This window comes from Equus asinus, chromosome 13, assembly GCF_041296235.1.
Source record: "Equus asinus isolate D_3611 breed Donkey chromosome 13, EquAss-T2T_v2, whole genome shotgun sequence".
NCBI classification, from domain to species: Eukaryota; Metazoa; Chordata; class Mammalia; order Perissodactyla; family Equidae; genus Equus; species Equus asinus.
This window is the reverse complement of record NC_091802.1, coordinates 17,225,911-17,252,649: the sequence shown is the minus strand read 5'-3', so window position 1 is coordinate 17,252,649 and position 26,739 is coordinate 17,225,911. Positions and strand designations below refer to the sequence as shown.

General features: G+C 39.6%; 1 protein-coding gene across 4 annotated transcripts in view; it reads right to left on the bottom strand.

Annotated features, from left to right (window-relative positions):
* YWHAE (tyrosine 3-monooxygenase/tryptophan 5-monooxygenase activation protein epsilon) overlaps positions 1-26,739 on the bottom strand; it is a 41,434-nt gene that overhangs the window by 13,585 nt on the left and 1,110 nt on the right. The window lies entirely within an intron of this gene.

Below are 26,739 nucleotides of genomic sequence, written 5' to 3'. Positions count from 1 at the left end.
GCTGGCCCCGTGGCCAAGTGGTTAAGTTCATGCACTCCGGTTCAGTGGCCCAGGGTTTTGCCAGTTCGGATCCTGGGCGTGGATATGGCACCACTCATCAGGCCACGCTGGGTTGGCGTCCCACATGCCACAAGTGGAAGGAACCACAACTAAATATACACAACTATGTACCGGGGGCCTTTGGGGAGAAAAAGGAAAAATAAAATCTTAAAAAAAAAAAAAAAAAAAGAAAATGCCAGAATATAAAGAGAGAAAGCAAATAAGCGATTACCAAGGTATGGGGGTGACGTGAGGAGCTTATGTACAAAGGAGTACAAGGGAAATTTGGTGGGTAACAGAATTGTTTTACTGTGTTGGTTAAACTGAATACATTCATCAAAACTTACTGAATTGTAGATGTAAGAGTAGTATATTTTATTGTATATAAACTGTATCTCATTAAAGTTGAGTTTTAAAAATGCAATACTGAAGCATTTTCAGGAAAAAAGAAATAGTAGGGAATATGGTAATAAGACCATAAACTCATTTCTGGGAGCCTGAAAGCATTCATTTGAAACACCCAATTTTGTTTTTTAACCATAGTCATGAAAAAAAGGCTAAATTTAGAAGCAGTGGAGTAAGAGGTTATCATTTCAAGTTCACTTCCACACTGGTTTATCTCAAAAACTAACAACAAATTAAATATGCCTCAGAAGTGAACCAGTAATTCCCTTTTCTAAATTGGTCCCAACAGAGCAATTAAAAAAGTAACCTAGCTACTCCAAAAAGACCATTAATTCTTTTAAATTGTAGGGCTTTGCAACATTATATATGGAAAAACTATACACAAATATCCAATACATACCACTAAAAACTTAACAATGATATGTCTCTGGGTACTATTCCAGATGATTTAGATTTTCTTCACTTTTATATGCTTTAAAATTTTTCAACAATGAACATTTAATATTTTTACAATGTGAGGAGGAATTACATTTAAAACACTCAATGATATTTTACTATCCCAGATTTAATTAAGTATAATAATTCCCTTCATTTAGAAAGCCGCAAACAACACACAAAAGACTGTGGTACAATTACAGAAGCAGCAGTTATCTGCTTTTATTAAATAACAGCTTTACTGATCTGTAATTCACATGCTCACAATTCACCCATTAAGAGAGTACAATTCAATGGTTTTCAGTATATTCACAGAATTGTGCAACTGTCACCACAATGAATTTTACAACATTTTCATCACTCAAAAAAGAAAAGCTCCAGGGCCAGCCCCATGGCGGAATGGTTACATCTGCAAACTCCACTTCAGCTGGCCAGGGTTCACGGGTTCGGATTCTGGGCGCGGACCTACACACCACTCATGAAGACATGCTGTGGTGGCATCCCACACAGAGGAACTAGAATGACTTACAACTGGGGCTTTGGGGAGAAAGAAAAAGAAAAAAGGAGGAAGACTGGCAAGAGATATTAGCTTAGGGCCAATCTTCCTCAAAAAAAGAAAAGCTCCATGCCCATTAGCGGTCACACTGTATTTACTCCTAACTCCCTCAGCCCTAGTCAACCACCAATCTACTTTTCCGTCTCTATGGATTTACCTATTCTGGACATTTCATATAAATGGAACCATGTACTATGTCTTTTGTGACTGCTTTCTTTCACCTAGCATGTTTCAAGGTTCATCCATAGTGCAGTTCGTATCAATACTTCACTTACTCTATGGATATGCCACATTTTATTTATCCATTCCATCGGTTAATGGACTTTGAGTTGAATTTCCACTTCTTGGCTATTATGAATAATGCTGCTATGAAATTCATGTAAAGTATGCTTTCGAGTCTCTTGAATACAGACCTAGGTGTGGAACTGCAGGGTCACACAGTAACTTTTTGAGGAAGGAACCGCCAAACTGTCAGGGGGGCTGCATCATTTTTACATCCCCACCAGCAATATAGGATGATTCTAATTTTTCCATACTCTAACCACTTGTTAGTTTCCTTTCCTTTTTTTATCATAGTCATCCTAGTAGATATGAAGTAGTAACAAGATTTTGATTTGCATTTCCTTGATGGCTAATGACATTAGGCATCTTTTCATGAGCTTATTGATCATTTGTATATGTTCTTTATAAACTATTCAGATGATCTGCCAATTATTTAAGTTATTTACCTTTTTATTACTGAGTTGTAGGAGTTATTTATTTTTACAATCCCAACCATTCCTCTTAGCCCCCCATTTTCAGGACTTCCTCCACTCCTGAAGGTAGCATATAAGAGATAGCAGTAGCATGAGTCAGAAAATGAAAGAGCTTCCTACCACCCCTGAAAGTTCTGCAACAGTGCTTTGTACCAATGTGTACAAATTATGACTATAATGAAGCTCTCATGACAACACTGGTCTTATCCTTTTAACGTCAACAACGGAAACATGATCCCAACTACACTGTACCCCAAAAGTATATGAAAAAGCTCTGATTTATCCAACTCTAGACTGGCCACACCCTTAAAACCTCCATCAGCAGAGGATTAATACCAATTATATTAACATAAACTTCTCAACACAACTAGTATATCATAAAATCATCTTTGCAGCAACTATTTTATCAATATGATCTATGCATTTCCTGGGCAAGGGGAAGAAGGCTGGCAAATCTGTATGCACCAAGTATGATCATAACTTACGGACCAGACAATTTGCAACTCATAGTCGAATCACTACTTGTGGATGCACAGGCAGTGTGGTACACAAAGTTTGGGCAGTCAAATATAATTTCTGGGACTTCTGATGGTTGGAACAATGGGTAGTTGACTGAAAATCACGGCTATTACAAAAACTCTGAAATATAAAATCCCCACAATTCAAACGGCATCTTAATCAAACATACTAAGTATATTTGGTTCCAGATCATTTCCCCTTCCTTGTATGATGATAGCCTAGTTAGACATCCATTACATTAAAGCAGCTTGCCTCTATTTGTTACTGGACTATCCCGCCAGAAGAAGAGTCAAATGTTTTTCACACTGACTTTAACTTAGCTTTGGTCCTTAGTTTTTGTTCTCTGACCTATTTACACATTCATTCAACAAACTCATTCACAAAAAAAAAAAAAAAAACACCTCATGCCAGGCACTGTTTCAAATGGTTTGCAAGTATTACTAATGCATTTAATCTCAAAAGACCTTTGAAGGAGGTACTAGTATTACACCCATTTTATATGAGGAAACTAGAGAATATGGAGATTACACTTGCTCAAAATCACAAATTCAGCGGATTACAACCCAGGCAATGACTCCAGAGTCGTGCTTTGATTTAATCAGATTACTCCAGATTTGAACATTTATTTGAACTCATCTGTATGGGGATCCTTTGCTTTTTATAAGAACAGATGTGGGGGCCGGCCCCGTTGCCAAGTGGTTAAGTTGGCGTGCTCCGCTGTGGGGGGCCAGGGTTTCATTGGTTCGGATCCTGGGCACAGACATGGCACCACTCGTCAGGACATGCTGAGGTGGCGTTTCACGTGCCACAACTAGAAGGACCCACAACTAAAATATACAACTATGTACTGGGGGGATTTGGGGAGAAAAAGGAGAAAGGGGAAAAAAAAGATGATTGGCAAGAGTTGTTAGCTCAGGTGCCAATCTTAAAAAAAAAACCAGATGCAAGACAAACGGTTTCAGTGACAACAGAGACACAAAAGTTAATACATTAAAATGTGGTCTATTCCTGCTTAAAATACATCTTTTTCACCTACAAGTTAACCTCCTTAGAACACTATCTTCAAAAAACACTGCCACAGGCCAGCCCCGTGGCCGAGTGGTTAAGTGCACACGCTCTGCTTCAGCGGCCCAAGGTTTCACCGGTTCAGATCCTGGGCGCAGAGATGGCACAGCTCATCAAGCCATGCTGAGGCGGCATCCCACATGACACAACTAGAAGGACCCACAACTAAAAATATAGAACTATGTAGCAGGGGGCTTTGAGGAGAAAAAGGAAGAAAAAAAAAAACTTACTGCCAATGCCTAGTAGAGAGAGATACTCCCACGCCTCTAATATCTCTAGATCAACATCCCAGTAAAACTTGATTCTCCCAAGATTGTCCCTGCCAGCTGGTAAATCAAGTCTCTGCTGAGTTCCAACAGTCTTTTAACCTTATAAAGACAGAGTACAAAATCTAAGAGGGGGGCATGTCTCCACCTACCAGACTGACTAGGAGTTACCATCAGGTCTAGTTCTACAATTCTAATGGGATCCAGGGTCAAGATAGAAGCAAACTGTTCAGAACCCGTCACAGGAAAACAAGCAGGCTCAGAACTGGTTGACGGGTTTAACGTACCTCGTACCAAAGCACAAGGATTGTAACCATAATTTCTCCCAACATGGAAAAAAATGTTGGCTAGCTGTTACAACATGTAATCCTGACTTTTAAAGACAGAAAACTAAAGTTTAGAATAACTTGCCTGAAGTCACACAGCTACTAAGTGGTAAAACTAGAATTCAAACCCAATCTAACTTAAATGCCAGAGCTCTTCACCACATTTGACTAACTTTTTAAGTAGAGTGCTCATGGAAACAAGAAATTCTTAAATCCAAGAACACAGAAGATAATCACCCCAAGGGAAGAAAAGGACCATAGCATCAGACACTGCCTTAAAAAGGTTCTGTCACTCAAGCGCCTGCAGAGGTCTTGCGTTCGCTTTATCTAAAAGTTGATGAGGTGGCCAATGAGCTTTCCTCTTTGCCTAGGAAACTATTCATCCCTCTGGATCAAACGCAAATATCTTATTCTGTGAAGCCTTCCTGGGCTCTCCAATCCATGTTTGCATTTCTCTTTATTGAGAATCAGTCTTTTTCTTCCCATTAAATAATACCTTCCTAAAAGGGTATGAACTGTGTCTCTATCTCTATCTCTATTCCCAGAAGAGCACAGTACCTAATGCCACAAAAGGCACACAAACATTTGATGGAAGAATGAAGGGGGTAAGACAAAGACATTAAATAGACTGAGAAATACATTCTGGTAGGCTTGACCAAAATATTCCCTAGGTAAATGAAACCTGTTTAAGGATTCCCTCTGGGGGCCGGCCAGGTGGCACAGAAGTTAAGCTCGCACGTTCCCCTTTGGCGGCCCGGGCTTCACCAGTTCAGATCCGGGGTGCAGACTTGGTACTGCTCAGCAAGCCATGCTGTGGAAGGCATCCCACATATAAAGTTGAGGAAGATGGGTACAGATGTTAGCTCAGGGCCAATCTTCCTCAGGAAAAAGAGGAGGACTGGCAGCAGATGTAAGCTCAGGGCTAATCTTTCTCAAAAGAAAAAAAAAAGGATCCCCTCTCTAAATAGAATCACAGATCCTATGGTTTTTTCTCAACAATTTCAATAGGCCCTTTTTACTGCAGCCCCTTTTTTTTTCCTTTTTCTCCCCCAAACCCCCCGGTACGTAGTTGTATATTTTTTAGTTGTGGGCCCTGCAGTTGTGGCACGTGCGATGTCGCCTCAGTGTGGCTTGATGAGCGGTACCATGTCCGCGCCCAGGATCGGAACCGGTGAAACCCTGGGCCGCCAAAGCTGAGCACACGAACTCAACCACTCAGCTGGCCCCAACAGCCCATTTTATTTAGTAGAAAATTTAGTTATATCTGTCCCTTAAAAAGCCTCTGAAACACAGAGCAACATCCTGAAGGTCTGAGATCTGTTCACTGAATATATAAAGGGGAATTTAGTTATCAGTTACCTATGTTACCACTCTCCAGCAAAGTCCTATACAGCAGTCCCCCCTTATCCATAGTTTCAGCTACCCGCAGTCAACCACAGTCCAAAAATATTAAATGGAAAATTCCAGAAATAAACAATTCCTAAGTTTTAAATTGTGCGCTGTTTCAAGCAGCAGTGAATAAATCTCATGTCATCCAACTCCATCCCGCCCAGGACGTGAATCATCCCTTTGTCCAGCATATCCATGCTGTATACACTGCCCACTCATTAGTCACTTAGTAGCTGCCTCAGTTACCAGCTTGACTTCACGGTATCGCAGTGCTTGTGTTCAAGTAACCCTTATGTTACTTAATAATGGCCCCAATCGGGGGGAGTAGTGATGCCGGCAATTCGAATACGCCAAAGAGAAGCTGTAAAGTGCAGTGCTTGCTTAAAGGGAAAAGGTGAAAGCTCTGACTTAAGAAAAAACTCATACACATGCTCAGGTTGCTAAGATGTACATTAAAAACAAATCACCTAGACATGAAATCATGAAGAAAGAAAACTCATGTTAGTTTTGCTGTAGCACCCCAAATATGTATGTATAGGGGAAAACATAGCCTATATAGAGTTCAGTACTATCCAGTTTCAGAAATCCACTATGGATCTGTGGGAATGTATCACTCCCAGATAAGGGGTGACTATCATACATTCAAATAATATTCTCAGTTAACAAGACTACAGCATCTACAGAGGCTTATAATATGAACTATCTAGTATTATACGATCTGATCTTCAATCCTGTACATGAAATGACTAAAGCAGAACCAAGACCATTTCATAATACAAGGCATTTGGGAATATTCTGAGAACCTGGTATACTGTAAGTCCAGAAGCCGTACTGATTCATCTGCTATAGATTATGGAGAAAGGCAGGTAGAGGGGGCTAGCCAGGTGGTGTAGCGGTTAAGCTCATGCAGTGCTTCAGCAGCCCGGGGCTCGCAAGTTCGGATCCCAGGTGAGGACCTAGCCCCGCTTATCAGCATACTATGGCAGGCATCCCACATAGAAAATAGAGGAAGACGGGCACAGATGTTAGGCTAATCTTCCTAAAACAAATTTTTTTAAATACAAAGAAAAAGAAAAGGCAGGCAGAATGTATAGGGTTATAACCTGTCTTTTATACGGAAAAGTGGCTGGTTGGTGTCAAAAAAGGGTAAGGCAGATAAGCCCATCAAAGCAATCTACAACAGAGGATAGAAAAGTGCCACCTTATACAATAATCATTTGATTCCCAATCAAGAGCCCCCAGGGCTCATTTAGGACATGACAGTTAAGGGGAAAACCTAGCTCTTTTCTTTATTTAAAAAACTAAGATGATCTACCATCTCACACTCATCAGAATAGCCACTATCAAAAAAAACCAGGGGGCTGGCCTCATGGCACAGTGGTTCAGTTTGGTGTGCTCCACTTCAGTGGCCCATGTTCACAGGTATGGATCCTGGGCACAGATGTACACCACTCATCAGCCATGCTGTGGCAGCGACCCACATATAAAGTGGAGGAAGACTGGCACACATGTTAGCTCAGGGCTAATCTTCTTCAGCAAAACAAACAAGTGTTGGCAAGGATGTGGAGAAACTGGACCCTCTGCCCTGTGAGCAGGCATGTAAAATGGTACTTGCTACCGTGTAAAGCAGAATGGTGGTTCTTGAAAAAATTTAAAAAAGAGAATTACCGTATGATCCAGCAATTCCACTTCTGGGTATATACCAAAAAGAACTGAAAGCAGGGTTTTGAAGAGGTATTTGTACACCTATGTTCATAGCAGCGTTATTCACAATAGCTAAAACACGGAAGCAACCCAAGTGTCCATCGACAGATGAATGGATAAGCAAAACGTGAAATATAAACACAACAGACTATTACTATTCAGCCTTAAAGAAGGAAGGCAATTCTGATACATGCTACAACATGGATGAATCTTGAGGACATAATGCTAAATGAAAGAAGGCAGTCACAAAAAGACACATACCATGATTCCACTTATATGAAGTAATTAGATTAGTCAAAATCATAAAGACAGAAAGTATAATGGTAGTTGCCAGGGGCTGAGGGGAGAATGAGCAGTTACTGTTTAACAGGTATAGTTTCAGTTTTACAAGATGAAAAGAATCATGGGGATGGATGGTCATAACGGCTGCACAAAAATGTGAATATACTTAATACCACTGAACTGTACACTTAAAAACAGTTAAGATGGTAGATTTTGTCATGCGTATTTTAACACACACACACTAAAATGAACTAAATATCTATGCCTGAAACTCTGAGTCCCGTTCTCAATGAAAAAAGTAATCCAAACGACAGACATGATGATGACAGTGGAATCTTCAGTTGACTGAGGACTGCCGAAAAGAAACTCCTCCAGAGACCCAAGATGAGAAGAAACTTAAGACCATAAACTTATTTCTAGCTTGCTCGTGAAGACAAGCTTCCCAAATCACTGTGTCAAATGGAAAGAATGCAAAGTTATCCTAGGGGGTGATGTACAACTATCACGGGAAAAGTCAGGGAAAAAAGCAAGGTGTATCTGTAAATTATAAAACTCTCTCTGCGAAATCCACCTTATAATTATAAAAGTCACCTCATTAAAAAATCTCTCTAGACCAATTATTAGTTATCAGGCACAGCTGTTTGAAACTGCTAGTTTGGGATGAGAATATATTTCACATGCATATACATTGACGAACATAAAGAGAAGTCTTTACTCCCTGAGATAAATATTTCCATTAAACGAGAGCACTTTTTTCCAAGAGGAAGATGTACTGTTAAATTGTAAGTGGCAGTGTAAGACCTGTACTTTTCAATAAAATCCCACCATCTTTCCCTTAGATCTTTCCTTTATCACATGATGACTATTACCTTATAGACGCTTCAGAAAATAAAAATCTGATGGGGTTGGCCCCGTGGCCAAGTGGTTAAGTTGGTACACCCCGCTTCAGCGGCCCAGGGTTTCGCCAGTTCGGATGCTGGGCACGGACATGGCACTGCTCATCAAGCCATGCTGAGGCAGCGTCCCACATCCCACATGCCACAACTACAAGGACCCACAACTAAAAAATACACAACTATGTAGCGGGGGCTTTGGGGAGAAAAAGGGAAAATAAAATCTTTAAAAATAATAATAATAAAATAAAAATGTTGCTAAAGAAAATAAAATAAAAACTTGAAAATAAGGACAAACACAATACAGAAAAGACTGATCATCACAGAAAGCCATTCTGCACTAGAAGAGACTAGTAAGGGAAAGAGAACAGATATTTTGAAGCGCTTTACCAGTTGCTGAGAAAAAGTATTTTATCTTTTGATAATAAAGGAAAGACAAACTTAGAAGGAGGGGAGTGTCAACAGCTGTAATTTTAGGAACATTCCCATCTTACGATTATCAGAGAAACTGTTGACTGAGAGCTTGGGTCCCTGTATGAAGATGAACAGCTCTTGTACCATGTTTAGAAAACAATTTTGTGACTTACGAGCTAAAACAGAAGAAGAGAAGTACAGCAGCAAAGGAAAACCTGATGTCTGCGTTGGCAGGGGTCCCAAATGAATGAAAATCAGACACCCAGACCTGTGCCAGCAACAGTACTGGGAGAACAGCTAGATTAAGGACCAAAGAGAAAACTAACAGACCTAAGATAAACGAGCGCTCAGGCTGGCCAGAAAACTTAATGTGATGAATGCCTCCCTTAAAATCCCAATCGTTAGTTCTGAAGAGATGTGGTTTAGAAATTAAGGAATGAAAAAGAACACCAAAGAATTAATCTGCACGGAGGGGGAAAGTATTATGTCCTTTTATGATTCATTCATATTCTGAGGCATGTCATGAAAGCAAAATGTCCTTCATATGGTATGCACATACTTAACATACCAGCCAAAGGATGGTTTTATTCATCTTCAGAGAAGCTGGGACATAATTCTGAAACAGCTCTGCCTCCCCTAGGATTCTGCAAAGCAGAGAAGCATGGATGTAAAAATCTAACTAACATCTCAAAATTGAAAGTGCAAAAGAGAGAGTAAACATGTTTTAAATCTTTTCTAAAGAACTGCTAGCCCCGAATTATGACTGGCAACTCTGTATTCCCACAGGACAGGATAGGTGTGCTTGGGAATCAAATTACTCCCCAAATCTCAGAGGCTGGACACAACAAAGGTTTCTTCCTCACTCAAATGTTTAAGTAAAGGTCTACCATCTTAGAGCTCTACCATTTGGTACCTGAGGCCTCCCCAGTCAAAGCAGCAACAGGAGAATCAGGAAAGGGTTTTTCACTGCCTCTACACAGTTAAGGCAATAATGTCTCATTTCACTGGGCAAAACAGGCTCACATGACCCTGCTGCCTAAGTACAAGAAGTTGGGAAAAGGGGGAACAAAGTTCCACAATGTCTCAATGTATCCACCCCCCCCCCCAAAAAAAGCCAATGAAGCCATACTAAAATTAAAAAGGCTGGGGCCGGCCCGGTGGCACAGCGGTTAAGTTCGCACATTCCACTTCTCGGCGGCCTGGGGTTCGCCAGTTCAGATCCCGGGTGTGGACATGGCACTGCCTGGCAAGCCATGCTGTGGTAGGTGTCTCACGTATAAAGTAGAGGAAAATGGGCATGGATGTTAGCTCAGGGCCAGTCTTCCTCAGCAAAAAGAGGAGGATTGGAAGTAGTTAGCTCAGGGCTAATCTTCCTCAAAAAAATAAAAAGGCTGCCAAGTCAAATCAGACACTACTTAAAAGAACAGACATATACACAAAAATTATGGGCAATTAACTAATGCAGACCACAGATTTTGTCTCAACGGCAATGGATGCAACAACTTAAAATGTCGCAAGTTTGTTTTTATTTGATAAAAAAGTATCCAAGTTTGTTGGGGAAAAAATTTCCAAGGGACTAAATCTAAGAGAAATTTACCATATGGATCTTTACTTAAAAAGGAAGTCACAGAAAATGTTTGACTAGATTTACACAAGAGAAGCAGTCTTCACTGTGATACTTCTGATATCATGAAATCAGTGAGGGCATTTCTGCAGTTACATATGCCAATGTCCAGGCGTTATGGTGCTTTCAGATGATCTGATAAACTGAAGTCCTTATCTCCCCTAAGGAATGAGTGAAATTATCAGCTAAGCAAAATCTGGACTATCACTAAACATTAATAATTCACTGACAATCACCATTCTGTCTTAGAGATTTCTAAAAGACCCAACTATTCTGGTAGCAAAGACTGCTGTTGATATTTAGGAATACACAAGTATCATGTACTTTATCACACTGACAAATACTCTATCAGAAGCATAAGTTCTGTACTCTAAAGTACGGAAAAGAAATTTGATTTGGACAATTTTAAGGGCATGTATTATCACCGCTCATCAAGCCACGCTAAGGCGGCTGCCATGTGCCACAACCAAAAGGACCTACAACTAGAACATACAACTATGTACTGAGGGGCTTTGGGGGAGAAAAATCAAAAAAAGAAAAAACACAATAAAATGTTATGAGATGTATCTTAATAGTGTGTTAAGAGTTACAAAGGAAACAATAACTTGAAGTAAACATTTTGGTAAGATTTGGAAGTCATTTCTGAGATTTTTCTTTAAGTAAAGGTTTAAATGGACAAGATTAATGAACTGACATCTAAATACACTGTATGTGGAGCACTATGAAACAAACAAACAGGATGCTGAAACAGAAAATAGGAAATGTGGGAAGCCTCCATAAAGAGGTCCTGTTCTATTCTGTAACACTATGCTTATCCTATCTACATATCACTTGTACTCTTATTAAGTGGACGAAAAGATAACACACTTTGGGAAACACTTTGGGAAACAGCACGGTAGGAAAACACCACCTTTACAGCCAGAAGAATTCAGATTAGATTTTCATTCTGGGTTAGGTATTTATTTACATGCTATTTGACCTAAGTCACTCAGCCTCTATGAGGTTGTTTCCTCCTGTACAACTTGGGAGATACCCACCTCTCGCTGGATTATGAGAGTTAAAATGAGACTGCACAGTAAATTCTCTGGCACATAATACAAACTGAACAATATGTTAAAACCCATCCTTTCCTTTGCTTGCCTCTCTTACAAACTTAAAAAGAATAAACACCAAAAAACCCTACGGGAATTCAGGAAGATGTGAGCACTGAGAGGAGTGCTAACAATATGCTTGACGCAGTAATGAGCTAAATAAAGAATTAGAGTTTAGAACCTAAGCCTAGAAGCTTTTTGTATAATCTGGCTCCCCTTTTTCTTAAAGATTTTATTTTTCCTTTTTCTCCCCAAAGCCCCCCGGTACATAGTTGTGTATTTTTAGTTGTGGGTCCTTCCAGTTGTGGCATGTGGGATGCCACCTCGGCGTGGCCTGATAAGTGGTGCCATGTCTGCGCCTAGGATCCGAACGCGCAAAGCCCTGGGCCGCTGAAGCGGAGCACACGAACTTAACCACTCGGCTATGGAAGCCGGCCCCTGGCTCCACTTTTTCTTTCTAGCCCAGATACTCCGTTCTCAGGCCTCATATGCTTAATCCCATATCTGCACCTGTGATGATATATCTGAAAGAACCTCCCACTCCCACCATGCAAATCTCCTCACTACAATGAATATCTCACCCATTACTCATTTTTCCTGACAACTACAACCCATAATGCCCTTGTGTTCAGTCTCTAAAATTCCTATATCACAGAAGTTGGCAATAATCATTATTTTTTGCCACAGTTCTCTTTAAACTAGGCTGTGAACTCCTCTGTATATGTGTTCTAATAAATTCTTCTATCATTCCCAAGACAAAACTCATTCCCAAGACACGCTAAACAAATGCCTATTGATTAAAAAATCCAAGGATGGGGGCTGGCCCCATGGCTGAGTGGTTAAGTTCGCACGCTCCACTGCAGGCGGCCCAGTGTTCCGTTGGTTCGAATCCTGGGCGCGGACATGGCACTGCTCATCAGACCACGCTGAGGCAGCATCCCACATGCCACAACTAGAAGGACCCACAACAAAATATACAACTATGTACCGGAGGGCTTTGAGGAGAAAAATAAAATCTTAAAAAAAAAAAAAAGTCCAAGGATGGATTTACGAGAGACATGCTTAGGAATGCTTGTGAAGGGGGAGAGGGGAATTCCTGATTCTAACAACTGATCAAAATGTAATATAAAAATGCAGAGGCCGATACAGAGAAAAGTGATAGAAATCAAAAACATCCAGTAAATGTAGAGGAAAAACACTAACTCCATAAGGAATGCAGTGCAACTTTAAAGCAACATAGCTGCTATTTTAAAAATCAGGTTAAGTTTGATTAGAATTTACAAATAAACTTAAACCTAAAGTTACGTTAAATATCTCATTATCTGCAAAGCAGTAGTAACTCTAATACTGCACTTGGGCAAATACATCTGCATAATCATTAACTGTTAAAAGTTTAACTGACAAAAACTAGACAAAAAGCTATGCAGTACTGCCATACAGCTTGAAATATCCTCAAACTCAGGATCCCTGACAATTACTTAACTCTGAAAAAACAGGTGAGACAGCCTCTAGACAAGAGCTTTACAAGGTCATCTAGTCAAATCCAGAGACATGCATTAAATTTAGAGTACAGACCAAATGCCTAAATTTTTAATAAGCACCCTCAGTGACTCTAACTCCATCAGGCATCAAAGAAACAATCTACTCCAGAGGCTCTCAACTCTAGCTGCATACTAAAATCCCCTGGGAAAGTTTTCTTTTTTAAAGGTAGACTGACCTAGGTGAACAAACCAGACGTTTTTTAAGTTTTCATCTTAGTCTGGCTTTCACAGTCCAATTTTTGCTTTTAAAACATTTTTTAGGGGCCGGCCCGGTGGCACAGCGGTTAAGTGCACATGTTCCGCTTTGGCAGCCTGGGGTTCACCGGTTCAGATCCTGGGTGCGGACAGGGCACCGCTTGGCAAGCCATGCTGTGGTAGGCGTCCCACATGTGAAATGGAGGAAGATGGGCATGGATGTTAGCTCAGGGCCAGTCCTGTCAGCAAAAGGAGGAAGACTGGCAGCAGATGTTAGCTCAGGGCTAATCTTCAAAAGAAAAAAATTTTATAGCCAATATTTTATCGAAGAAAAAAACGTTGCTAAATGTTATTTCTATGGAAAAATATAGTACACATGTATATCATCTATTTTAGGAAACATTTTTTCATATTAACATCTCTGAAATCGAGATTTTTCTTAGTCAATGGTGTGCCATAGTACAACTGGCAGCATTTTTATTAGTGTTACGTAAAACGATGACACATGTTGTGACGATAGCATATTGTTGTCAATAAAATGAGCTGTGTTTTGTGCCTATACATGCTTTGGCACTTGAGCAAAGAGAAAGTCCTGAAAGTATATTCAAACTTCACAATAACATAATAGCTACTTGTAGTGGGGGAGAGTAGCTGTATTTATTTGATACGGCTATACCATACTGTTTGACTTTTTTTTACATTTTAGCTTTTATAATTGAAAAAATTAAAAATAGGGGCGGGCCCTGTGGCTGAGTGGTTGAGTTCACACGCTCTGCTTGGGCAGCCCAGGGTTTCACAGGTTCGAGTCCTGGGAGTGGACATGGTGCCGCTAGTCAGGCCATGCTGGGGCGGCATCACACATGCCACAACTGGAAGGACCCACAACTAAAAATACACAACTATGTACTGGGCAGCTTTGGGGAGAAAAAGGGGTAAAAATCTTTGAAAAAAATTAAAACTAAAGTGTGAAACATTAATTCCACATTTTAACTAAAGTTTAACGTTTCTAAATACCTGAGTTTTTGTAGGGAAAAAATTATGCAATGTGCATTCTTAAGTTGGTACTACTATAAACTGCAAAAATCCTTTCAGGGAACAACGGGCGCACACAGGCCAAAAGCTTTAGGTTAATTTACTTTCATCAGTAAATTCCACTTCTCAGAATCTCTCCTGAGCAAATAACCCAAATTACAGAAAATTATATTTTTGGACGTAACTGTTTCACTGCAGTGTTACTAGCAATATACTAGCCAAAAACTCATAAATATTTTCTTATTGGAATGTTATACAGCCAATAAATTACTTACAACCATTCATGATATAAAACAAATGTCCATGATACAAAGTCAGGTAAAACCAGATATGTAAAACAATGAAATAGTAAAACAAAAAGCTCCTGCACAGAAAATACCAGGTAAGTTTTCACCCCACCTTTGACTTTTCAAATTTTCCATCAATGTATAAACCTAAATGTATGTATTTACACATTCAAAACAATACAGAAGATATACTGAATACATACTTGGCTGGAAAACATCCTGTCAATTTTAATGGAATTTAACCAGCTACTATTTTTAGTAATGACTGCCCTCCTAAATTCCTCTCTGCTTCATGTGTCAGTAAGTTTTTTTTAAAAATTAGCTTCAGATTTTTTAAGCTTAAAAAATCTGAATGTGGGGGCTGGCCCCGTGGCCGAGTGGTTAAGTTCGCGAGCTCGCTGCAGGCGGCCCAGTGTTTCGTTGGTTCGAATCCTGGGCGCAGACACGGCACCATTCATCAAGCCACACTGAGGCAGCGTCCCACATGCCACAACTAGAAGGACCCACAACGAAGAATATACAACTATGTACTGGGGGGCTTTGAGGGGAAAAGGAAAAAAAGTAAAATCTTTAAAAAAAAATCTGAATGATGTCAAATAAAAGAAAAAAGTGTATTTTAATACTTTAAATCACCTCTTGATAAGTCTACCTGGCAACGTACCCATACTTGACCTGAAGGCCTCTAAACAGGCGTGAGCCAAATATTCTCCTAATCTAATTATCTTCAAAGGCATGCAAAACTAAAATAGACTGCTAAATAAAACACTAGTGTTCCAAAATTCTTTCAGCTTTCAGAAGTTGAGGAAAGAAAACTGGGAAACAATGTTAATGCAGTGTGATACACAAGAATAAAAGATAAAGACAAAATGACTAAAGAAACGTTGGCAATAGCATTCCAAAATCAGAAAACGTGAAGGTCAAGAAAGGCTTAAGAAGAAAGCTGCAGCAGTAAAAGATGAATAAAAGACGAAAGCACAAGGACTATGTTAATGGTATGTATTTATTAACTGTTGAAAAGAGGAAAAACTGATTTAACAGCCAACTAACTAGTCTAGAGGAAAAAGCCTAGGTCCCCTGTGGCCATTCTCCAATGCCCCCAAAATATACACCTGAAAAATCACCTACTGAAAAGGTATATAAAAGTAGTGGCTGGCCCATGGTTAAGTTCTGCTTGCTCTGCTTTGGTGGCCTGAGTTGAGCTCGCGGGCACAAACCTACACTACGCATCAGTGGCCATGCTGTGGCAGCGATCCACATACAAAATAGAGAAAGACTAGCACAGATGATAGCTCACAGCAAATCTTCCTCAGCAATAAAAAACACAAAGAAAAGGTAGAGATCCACACTGCTGGATCATTAAGTTCCTAAACCTTCTTTCTTATCTAGCCCTTTATAAAGCTTTGGTCTCGTGCGACAAGAAGTTAAACAGTAACACTGAGCATTTCTCTTACACTCAACGTTGTTTAATTTCTCTACGCCTAAATTCTCTATTCCTTGATTAGAATAACATTTGAACATATTCAATGGCCACGTGAAAAACCTAGAAGATTGAGGAATAAGGGCTAGTTAGGATTTTAAAGCTAGAAAGAAACCAAGAATCTTACAATGAGGGAGGGGAAAGGAGGAAGACAGCAGTTCTTTAAAATAAATACAGACCAGTGAGGAAAGTTTCACATTAGTAGGATTCTACTCATTACACTTAAGAAAGCATATTACTATTGCATAATCTAACAATTCCACACACCTTCTTACAACTGCATTTTACCAACTGTGATGTATACCACCAACACCAATTCTCCTCTGGAAAGAAGACGAGGGCAGTGGCCTTTTCCCTTCTCTTTATTCTGACAACTAGCAAGAAAAGGTAAATTTCATTCATTTTGTTTGGGGGAAAAACAGCATATTATGTACCACCTTTTCTCCAAAACGATCAAAATATCTGGGGTCCCTATGTTGCACAGTTCTAGAAACTGTACTACACAGTGCCCTGAAAGTACTACATTAAAAAACTTACAAACAAAGCAAACTTGAACGCATTATTCTGAGACAGAGAGAGAGAAGCAAAAGACAGAACTAGAAAGTGAAAACAGATAAAAACCAATTTAGCTAAATACAGAACACAAAACCAACCTCAGGGAGAAAGTATTCATGTGCAGTCTCTCAATCCTGATGCTTCCTTAAAAGCGTGATGCCTTTTTGGGTATACTGAGGGCCCACTTTCAAGGCCTTCCAATCACCACTTGACATCAGGTTGAACCACATGAAATAATCATTTTGGGGCCAGATCAGTGGCGCAGGGGTTAAGTTCGCACATTCCACTTGGGCAGCCCAGGGTCTGCCAGTTCAGATCCTGGGTGTGGCCTTGCACACCACTTGTCAAGCCACACTGTGGCAAGCGTCCCACATAAAATAGAGGAAGATTGGCATGGATGTTAGCTCAGGGCCAACCTTCATCAGCAAAAAGAGGAGGATTGGCAGATATTAACTCAGGGCTAATCTTCCTGAAAAAAAAAACAAAAAAAGGAAACAGAATCTTTTATGTAGGTCAAAAATGAAATTGCCGACTTCATATCATTCACCCTTATAATTCATTCAACATAAGCAGGACTATAAACACAAATTTGGAGAACTGAACACAAAGTTCACTGCTAAATGAATCAGGAGCTGAAATGGCTGGAGTAAAACCCAAACGTGTAGATGCAATCCATAGCTGAATTTAGATTTTTTTTCATAGCTCTCCACTACACTGATCACAAGGAAAACATAAACAAGTTTCAGCCTGCAAATTCATTGTACAAAATACTTTCAAAAAAGAAATCTCTCACTACATAGATGAGAAAAACAGGCCCTGAAACTAAGAGACATATCTAAAAGGGTAGTAGCCAAGAGATGAAACCTGGGGGCTGGCCTGGCAGTGCAGTGGTTACGTTCATGCGCTCCGCTTCAGCAGCCTGGGGTTTGCCAGTTTGGATGCCAGGCACAGACCTACCCACCGCTTGTCAAGCCATGCTGTGGCAGGCGTCCCACATATCAAGTAGAAGAAGATGGGCACGGACATTAGCTCAGGGCCAATCTTCCTCAACAATAAGAGGAGGTTTGGCAGCAGATGTTAGCTCAGGGCTAATCTCCCCCGCCCAAAATAAAATAAAAAAAGAAATCTAAAAAAAGTAAAAAAAAAATAAAAAAGACTAAAAAAAAGAAGAGCGAAATGAAACCCAGACATGACAGACCTCCCCTAAATTAAACGACTTCTGGTTGAGTGCTCGTTCTACTGTCTCTAGTTGCCTCTCCACTAGAAACATACTCAACCTACATATCCTCCTGTCTTCTTCACATATTAACCATAACACTAAACACAGAGAAAGTAAGCCAAAAGACTGTTCAAAACAACGTCTAATTATAAAAAGTCTAAGGAAGAGAAATAAAGCTTCAAGCAGTTTGGACTAATGTTTACACACAAGTATGGAAGCGGATGGAATACTAGTTTGGAGTGAAAGAGACTTGGCTGAATCCTAGTAATGTTACCTATCAGCTATCACCTTTCCTCAAGTTCTTAATTCTTATCTGTAAAATGGTAACGATTATTTTGCAGGACTGTTTTTGAGGATTGAGAGAATGGCAGCTCTGGGATAGGTGTCAATAAATAGCTGATATTATTGTTACAGGATTTTATTATCAGAGTCAATGCAAATATTTTTTTAAATAAGTGTTTCAAAATCCGTTGGCACCACTTGACACCAGCAGTCAATGAAGAAAGCATGCGGCTTTCAACAGTCTCTGATATGGGACAAGAACCAGCACCAGAGATAGTGCCCCACATTACAGCAAACACCACGGCTGTTGATTAATTCAAATTAACTCCTAATTGCACATACTAACAAAATAAAAATTCAAAAAGTATTTATACATTTACTATAATAAAAGCTCCTTGAAGAGATCTTTTGCCTATTTTGTTTACTAATGAATCTCCGGTGTCTAGAACAGTGCCTGGTCCATAATTGGCACTCAATATACATTGTCAAATACCTTTGGAACTTACTTTTAACACTCCAATTAAGGTTTTTCCAAATACAATAATCTTGACAATCAAGTATGTACAATTTTTCTTCTTCATGTACCAGCCTAAACAGAGAAGCCTCTCACTCTAAAATTAACTCATACATTTTCTAGAAAAAGGCAAAAACAAATTGTTTAGCCTTCTAAAAAACCTTACAAACTTCCCACTTAGCTCCAGCTAGGTAGAAAAACAAGATAACTTTTTACCCAGATTCTAAAATTTTGACTGCAGAAAGATACTCTGCCATTAGTTTCAATATTGACAGATCAAAAAAAAAATCCCTCTCACTCCACCACAACAGATTTCTCCTCCTAGATTTTACAGAGATACTGCCTCAAACAGCTAAATGTTATGTTAAGTGTAGTAGAACCAAAAACATGAGATGTAGAGAAAGTAGAGGCAGAAAGTAGAAAGTAAATGACATAACCCAAAACATTGATGTATGGGAGAAAAGAATGTAAAAGTGCTCAAAGTCTAAATCTCTGCATGATTTTTGTAGAATTACAAAAGACAGGAGCCAGCCCCATGGCAGAGGAGTTAACTTCATGCACTCCACTTTGGTGGCCCAGGGTTTCGCTGGTTCAGATCCTGGGCGCGGACACAGCACCACTCATCAAGTCATGCTGAGGCTCATACAGCACAGCCAGAAGCACTCAGAACTAGAATATATAACTATGTCCCCAGGGACTCTGGGGAGACAGAGAGGAAAAAAAAAGATACAAACAAAAAAAATCCTAAAATTCTGTTTTGGAACACATCAGGAAAAATATAACGAGAAATAACCTTGTATCGATACAGATTAGGAGAAAGGTTATACTATTCATTTAGATTTATTATTAACATTTTCCTAAGTCTTCGATAAACTAAAAAACCCTCATCAAAATTTCAACACTTCATAGTACCGTATTTTGGGGCCAGTCTGATGGCGTAGTGGTTAAGTTCACATGCCCCACTTCCGTGGCCCTAGGTTCACAGGTTCGGATCTCAGGCATGGACCAAAACATCACTCATCTAACCATGCTTTGGCCGCATCCCATATACAAAATACAGGAAGATTGGCACAGATGTTAAGTCAGCACCAATCTCCACCCCCTCGAATACACACACAAAAGCATACAGAAACATATTTTAAAGTCGTGGAGGGAAAAGCCTATTCTGCACAGAAAAATATTCATATCAAGGAATAACTTTTTAAAAAAATCTATAAACACCCGTGGCTGAGTGGTTATGTTCACGCACTCCACTTCGGCGGCCCCGGGTTCCGCAGGTTTATATCCTGTGCGTGGACATGGCACCACTCATCAAGCTATGCTGAGGTGGCATCCCCCATGCCACAACTAAAAGGACTCTCAACTAAAAACATACAACTACATACAGGGGGGCTTTGAAGAGAAAAAGGAAAAATAAAATCTTTAAAAAAACCCACCTATAAACACAAAATCATAACTGTTATAAGTGACATTCTCTAGTCAAAGACCACACAATGTTCCGAAAATTTCATCCTATTACGAATTTCTACCTAACTTACACTTTAACCTATCATGAATAAGTAAAATCACTCACAAATTCTTAAGTAGGACACAATTCTACAACACAAAGGTGTTCACAAAACCATTCCAAGGTCCTACAAAGTCCTCAAATGACTAATCACCAAGGATAAAGTAGTATTTAATTGGTAGCTTTTTATCAATCAGAACCCATTCACTGTCCATGGCTTACACTAAACCTTTAGAATCGCATTTCACAAAATTGGTTATGTGCAATATCATCTTCCTAGTCAGTATCTGATACTGCTTACATGCAAATATTTTAACGTTGATTTACATTTTCATCCCAAATCCACAGACAACAGTTGTTACATTTGCTAGAGTGATAATTATATTGTCCTGAATATTAACCTAGAATTAATATCAAAAGAACTACACACTAGCTCAAAATGACCAAACTACATTCTGTTAGGAATATATTTCGACAACCTTCCTTTTCTGGGAATACAAATGCTCAGATATGAGTTGACATTAAGGATTTTATTTACTTATTTATTTATTCAAGATTGGCACCTGAGCTAACATCTGTTGCCAACCTTGTTTTTTTGTTTGTTTCTTTTTCTCCTCCTCCCCAAAGCCCCCCAGTACATAGTTGTAGATTCTAGTTGCGACTGCCTCTGGTTGTGCTATGTGGGACACCAACCTCAGCATGGCCTGATCACTGGTGCCCTGTCTGCACCCGGGATACAAACCAGCGAAACCCCGGGCGGCCTAAGCGGAGCATGTGAACTTAACCACTTGGCCATGGGGCCAGCTCCAAAGATTTTATTTTGGGAACTTATCTTTCTTTATGCAAATGTAACTCACAGACTAAACCTATCAGAGTTCATTGGCTAAGAACAACTTTAAAAAGGTAGGTTATCTTCTTACATGACCACAGTACATCAGTAGCAAAACATTTACTTTATCTTTCACATTGAATAGTAGTGATTTTTTCACAGTAAACTGTAGTACCTGACAAGTGTTATACTTTGCAATTTACAAACCCCCAATTTCTTAACAACCCAGTAAACTTGCAGGCAAGGCAGATATCATTAATCCCTATTCTATAGATGAAGAACCCAGATGATTATACCATACATCTACCAATGCATAAAACAGTCCTCTCATTCATAGTAAAGAGCTCGCCTTCAAATTTTAAAAATAAATGAACAGATAAAACATTTCATATTGCTTTAGTTAAATAAAACCCTGACCTGATCACAAATCAAACCTACCGAAGACAGCTCTGCTGAGCTATTGTGATGAATCACTGGAAGAAAGGATAATAATTTCAAAATTAAATTTCAAAGAAGATAAACCAGGATCATGGTCATATGTTTTCTATACAGGATTCCGTGTCCTAAACAGAACGGTCATGACAAGATGTGGGTAAGACTCTTAAAATGTATTTGGGGAAAAAATTCCGAGCTTAGGACACTGTTGCTAACACCTAAGTCAAATATTTTTAAACACAGATCTAGCTCCAGGTAGACGTACATAAAACTAACATACTTGGCTTTGACACTGTCAGTCACTCGTTGGTATGCCAGCAAGCTCTATTTTCAGCAACTACCACATCCTTGACTCTTCCAGTTCCCATTTGGGCAAGAGGGGACTGGAACGAGGAAATCGTTCACTTTGCCTTTCTCTTATGTTCTGTCAAATGTTAACTTCATCTGAGAAAGAAGACAACCAATCTTCTGGGAACTGAGATCTAAGATCTCTGTGGCAGAGAGATGGTCAAAGCTTAGGAAACTTTTGCATGAATCTAATTAAAACAACTACTAGTAACAAGTGGTCTAAAGCAGGATGACCAGACGGCAAGTTAGCAGCTCAGGACACCACCAGTTTACGCCTACTGTCCCAGCACGATTATGAATTGGCACCCCTTCATTTCAAGGCATCCTAATTTGGATGATAAATTAAGATGACTCTTTTACTATTATGGCAGTTGTTACTTCAACTTAGTAAATCTAAATAAGCTTCTGAAATGTTCCTAGGAGCATGACTAGCATAAACATTTTAGGTAATAAGCTCAAATCATAAAGTGATGTTGACAAACCAATTTGTCAACTTGGATGTATCAGTATTTAACTATCAAATGTTAACTGTCCACTTCAAAAACAATAAAAATAACCAGCTTTTGTTGGTTTCTCACTATCCCTTAATGGATTCTGTTACACAGCTATCTATGCTACTATTTGGAACAACTGTGAATCATTTGCTAACCTTTCTCCCCCCTAAGTTTTATGACTACACCCTTAAGGGCTGCAGCCATTAAAAAAAAAAGGAGGGAGTAAATGTTTTAAAAGTACTTACAAAAATGCACAGCATTAGCCATACCTCAGTACACTGTGATAAACCAAGGAACCTGTACGCAAAAAGCACAGTTGAGATTATCTAAAATCCCTCATTCTAACTTAATTCACTGTGCCTTGAGATGGAATTGTTCTTGAAAGAAAGCATGAGATTTCTTTAGAAAAGTATGAAAATATTTTATCTACAACTTACGACGGATACTAGTAAAGTCATAAACACCACCATATATTATTATTTGAAGTAAGTGCTGAAGAAGCACGCATTACCCCCATCCCAGGGCACCACCTAACTTACACATGTCTTTTGTGGGTGGCTCAGGAGAAATAAGAGTACTGGTCTAAAGGTCAGCAGACAGACAAGTTCTGGCTTTGTCACTTGTCATTTACTAGCCAACTAGTCATGTGATTTAAAAAAAAAAAAAATCACTCAATTTTCTCAAATTCACTTGCCTGAACAATAAAATGAAATGACCACTACTTACGTCAATGTTATATGAAATAAGTGAAAATGTTTGTGAAAGTGGTCTGTGAAGTGTGAAGTTCTACATAAATATGGCATCACATAAAATTTAAAAATTTAATCTTCACCCTACGCCTGTCATTACTGTCTAAATACACACACACACAACACACACCCTCTCTTAAACATAAGGTAAAAAAATTCGCAGAAAATGAACCTTACAGCCCGCTTTTTAAAAAAAACTTGCTTTCAGATCAGCTTCTTAAAGTATTTGAAACTCATTTGTAAATTAGATACATTAATTTACTACACTGAAATTTCACTTGTGATACCAGATTAAAGTCAAGAAATTTTTTAAATATTTCATATTCCCTTGACGAAGTTACAAAACAATTATGAAAAGCCTACTTGTTTGCACGGACTTTCAATGTGTGTGCCTGTACTTACTGGATCCACAATTTGCTCAGTTTAATACTTGCCGTAAGTGTTCTTCCCCATCCCAGAATTCAAATTGACATGTTTTCATATAAAGGGGAAAAGAGGCCTAGGAACGTCCACAGTACTAAGAATTGACCCCATCTCCTCAACTTGCAATGATTCAAGATTTCACTATATTCTAGTTTTGTGAGCCAACAGAACAGGCTGAAATACATCAACATACACAATACCGTACAAAAGCCTAAAGCGTACACGAAAGAGCATCTGCTTTACATACAAAGACTAAAAGTTACCTGTCAAAGGGATTTTAAAAATTGCATTATCCAATTTTGCTTATGTTTAGGCAGGAGAGAAAATGTATTTAATAAAGTTAACTCCACTAACTGAAAAAGCAATTAATTTCAGCATTAACCAAAATAGCAATAATAAAAATGATTCCTGGCCGACAAAGAATTAATAATTACCCTGTGTTTTTAATCTCATTACTAAAGTTAATTTAAGATTATCCTTTATTTTTTTTCCCTAACAAGACATGTATTAAGCAGTTAATTCAAAACATACTCCAAACCCTTCACTGACTACCAAGAATAAGCTAAAAATGAGCTCTGGCGTTTTAAAAGGACAGCTCTCAAGTAAATGACTCAGAACAGAAGCATTCCTCGTGCTGAAGCATTCACAAAGAAAGTGAATCAAATGTGACCATCAGAACTTTACCCCTACATCTCTCATGGAGCCAGTCATCACAAGCAGAAAAAAGGGGAGGAAAGGACAAAGCCAGCAACTACCTCACAGACCCAAATACAGTTTATGCTAACCCCTCTACTCTCAAAAAATGTAGAGTACTTATCTTTTCTCCCCCTCTGTATTCCCAACTTTTCTGTACTAATGTGATTCAGATATACGGGGAAGGTACTAATGTGATTCAAATATACGGGAAGGTTAAGACGTAGTTCAGGAATGCTAAAAAGTGATGGCACGGACTTAATATGGCTACGAATGACATAAAAACTATTCCCTAATGTACTGACTTGTTAAGTGACAGGATGCTAGATTTAATCTTCAAGGTGAACTCCTAACCCCAAACTCACTTCAATATATCCTATCCACAACCTAAAAGCGTCCTTTTCCTGAACACAGCTTAGCTCTTCCTCCAGGACCATTAAATAATCCATATAAATTGATTCCAATGCCCTAGGATAGAGTTAAGCAATACAAAGTATTAGGTTCAACATAGCATGGAAAACAAAAGATAAAGGTACTGCAACAACAAGGAGAAAAGCCAGTATTTGTATCCAAGTATCCAAAACCAATCATTCAAGTGCACTCTCACCTTCTGCCACTCCCCACACCTGATAAATCCTTTCGTAACTTAAACTATGGGACCATTTTTTGTCATCACAAAGAAAAATGAATTATTGCACCCAGTAAAGGAGTGGACACAGGTAGAGGCTGATTCCTGACGACTGTCGTCCTCTTCTTGCTTTCCAATGAACCCCTCCCCATCTTGTACCCAACAGTCGCAGGAGTTCCTTCCCACCTGGCAGATCCTGAAGGAGATACCTAAGGTTTAAACAATGTAATAAAAAGGCTTTATCTACACAGTCCTATGTTGAATAATAAGGGCTTTGGTCAAAGTCCTCAGCACTCAAATCCAAAATATGATTGCCAGTAAACTGTCAACTATTTGGGAGCTACAACCATGTGCTTCCAAATCTGTTTTTAAAACAAAAACCTTCCTCTTACGTCCTTTTTGGTTATCACAGCAAGTTTACTCAAAGTCTAAAAACCTACAAAACAGAAAGCACTCAAATATAATTTCACGTCTCTTGCCAAGGACACTGGTAGATTAAGAGGGGAACCTATTTGGGGCATGACGGGGAAGAAGAAAAAAAACTTCCACTACAACCATTTGTTTGACTTCTAGACACTGAAATAAAGACAAACCTGACCTTGAGCTGTACTTCCCCATCTTATTCCCCTCCCCCTCCCCACAGGAACCCGGTTCAATACAAAGAGCAATTTAAGGACTGACAAAATGAAATGTAGTGCAGTATCTTTCCTACGTTTGAGTTCGAGGTCTTTTCTCCTGATTTTCAATTCCTGAATCCTAATGTATGATAACACTGAGACTAGCCCTGAGGCTATTCTTATGACCAAAGTGGCATTCAAAGGCCCTACATAACATTTTGAAAAAGAGGCTTAAGTAATTAAGAAAAATCTAAAGACGTATGGCATTTGATTCCAAACCATGTCTCACCCCACAACACCGTTAAAACCAAAGAACCACACACATGATTTTTTTATAATACTACAGTTTAAAGGATGTGAAGGCAACTGAAGTACCTACGTCCAAAACGGGGGGAGAAGCAATAAGAAAAATCAGCCTGGGACTCACTGAACAGACAATAGCCGTGCAGATAAAAGTTCTGAAAAACGACGAAAAAACCTTTGGGGCAAGGAGAAAGGAACAAAGAACAACTGTTCCAATCTGTACATAACACCACTTATTTAAAATGGAAAAAAGCGAGCATCTGCTGGGACCCTCTACGTTCATAATCCAAAAACCCAAGCCTCAACGGGCCGCTTCGGATCGGTCAGGATCCCCGACGAAGTATGAACACGCACTGCAAGCCCGGGGTGTCAACCAAAATACAGTTACTAAACGTTATCTGAAATCACTTGATTTCCCAACAGGTCTTTCCATTTGTCCTAACGCGGCGTGTAATCAGGAAACTCATCCTTTTTACTAACTGGTAGACTGAGGCACGGGCAGTGCAAAGGGACTAGGCGTCATGGTCTCCTTGTTTCCCGTTCAATATCTTATCCACCAGAACCATAGCTTGTGGAGCCAGAAAACGATCATGGGAACTTCGGGCTCTCCAGGCTGAGCCCGAGGAGGGGGAGCGGGAACGAGGTTTTTCCAGACCTCCCCAAAAGGCGGCGGGGCTGGACGGCAAGCCTGAAACCCCTCACTCCAAGGTGTGCCGGCCTAAGGGGAGGAGATCCGATCGCAGCATCTCAGCTGGCCTCCACCCAAGGATGAAGCGCAGCGATTGCCACCCTCCCTGACCCACCCTCACCCCAGACGGCGCCCACCACACGCCCAAGGAAGCCCTCCG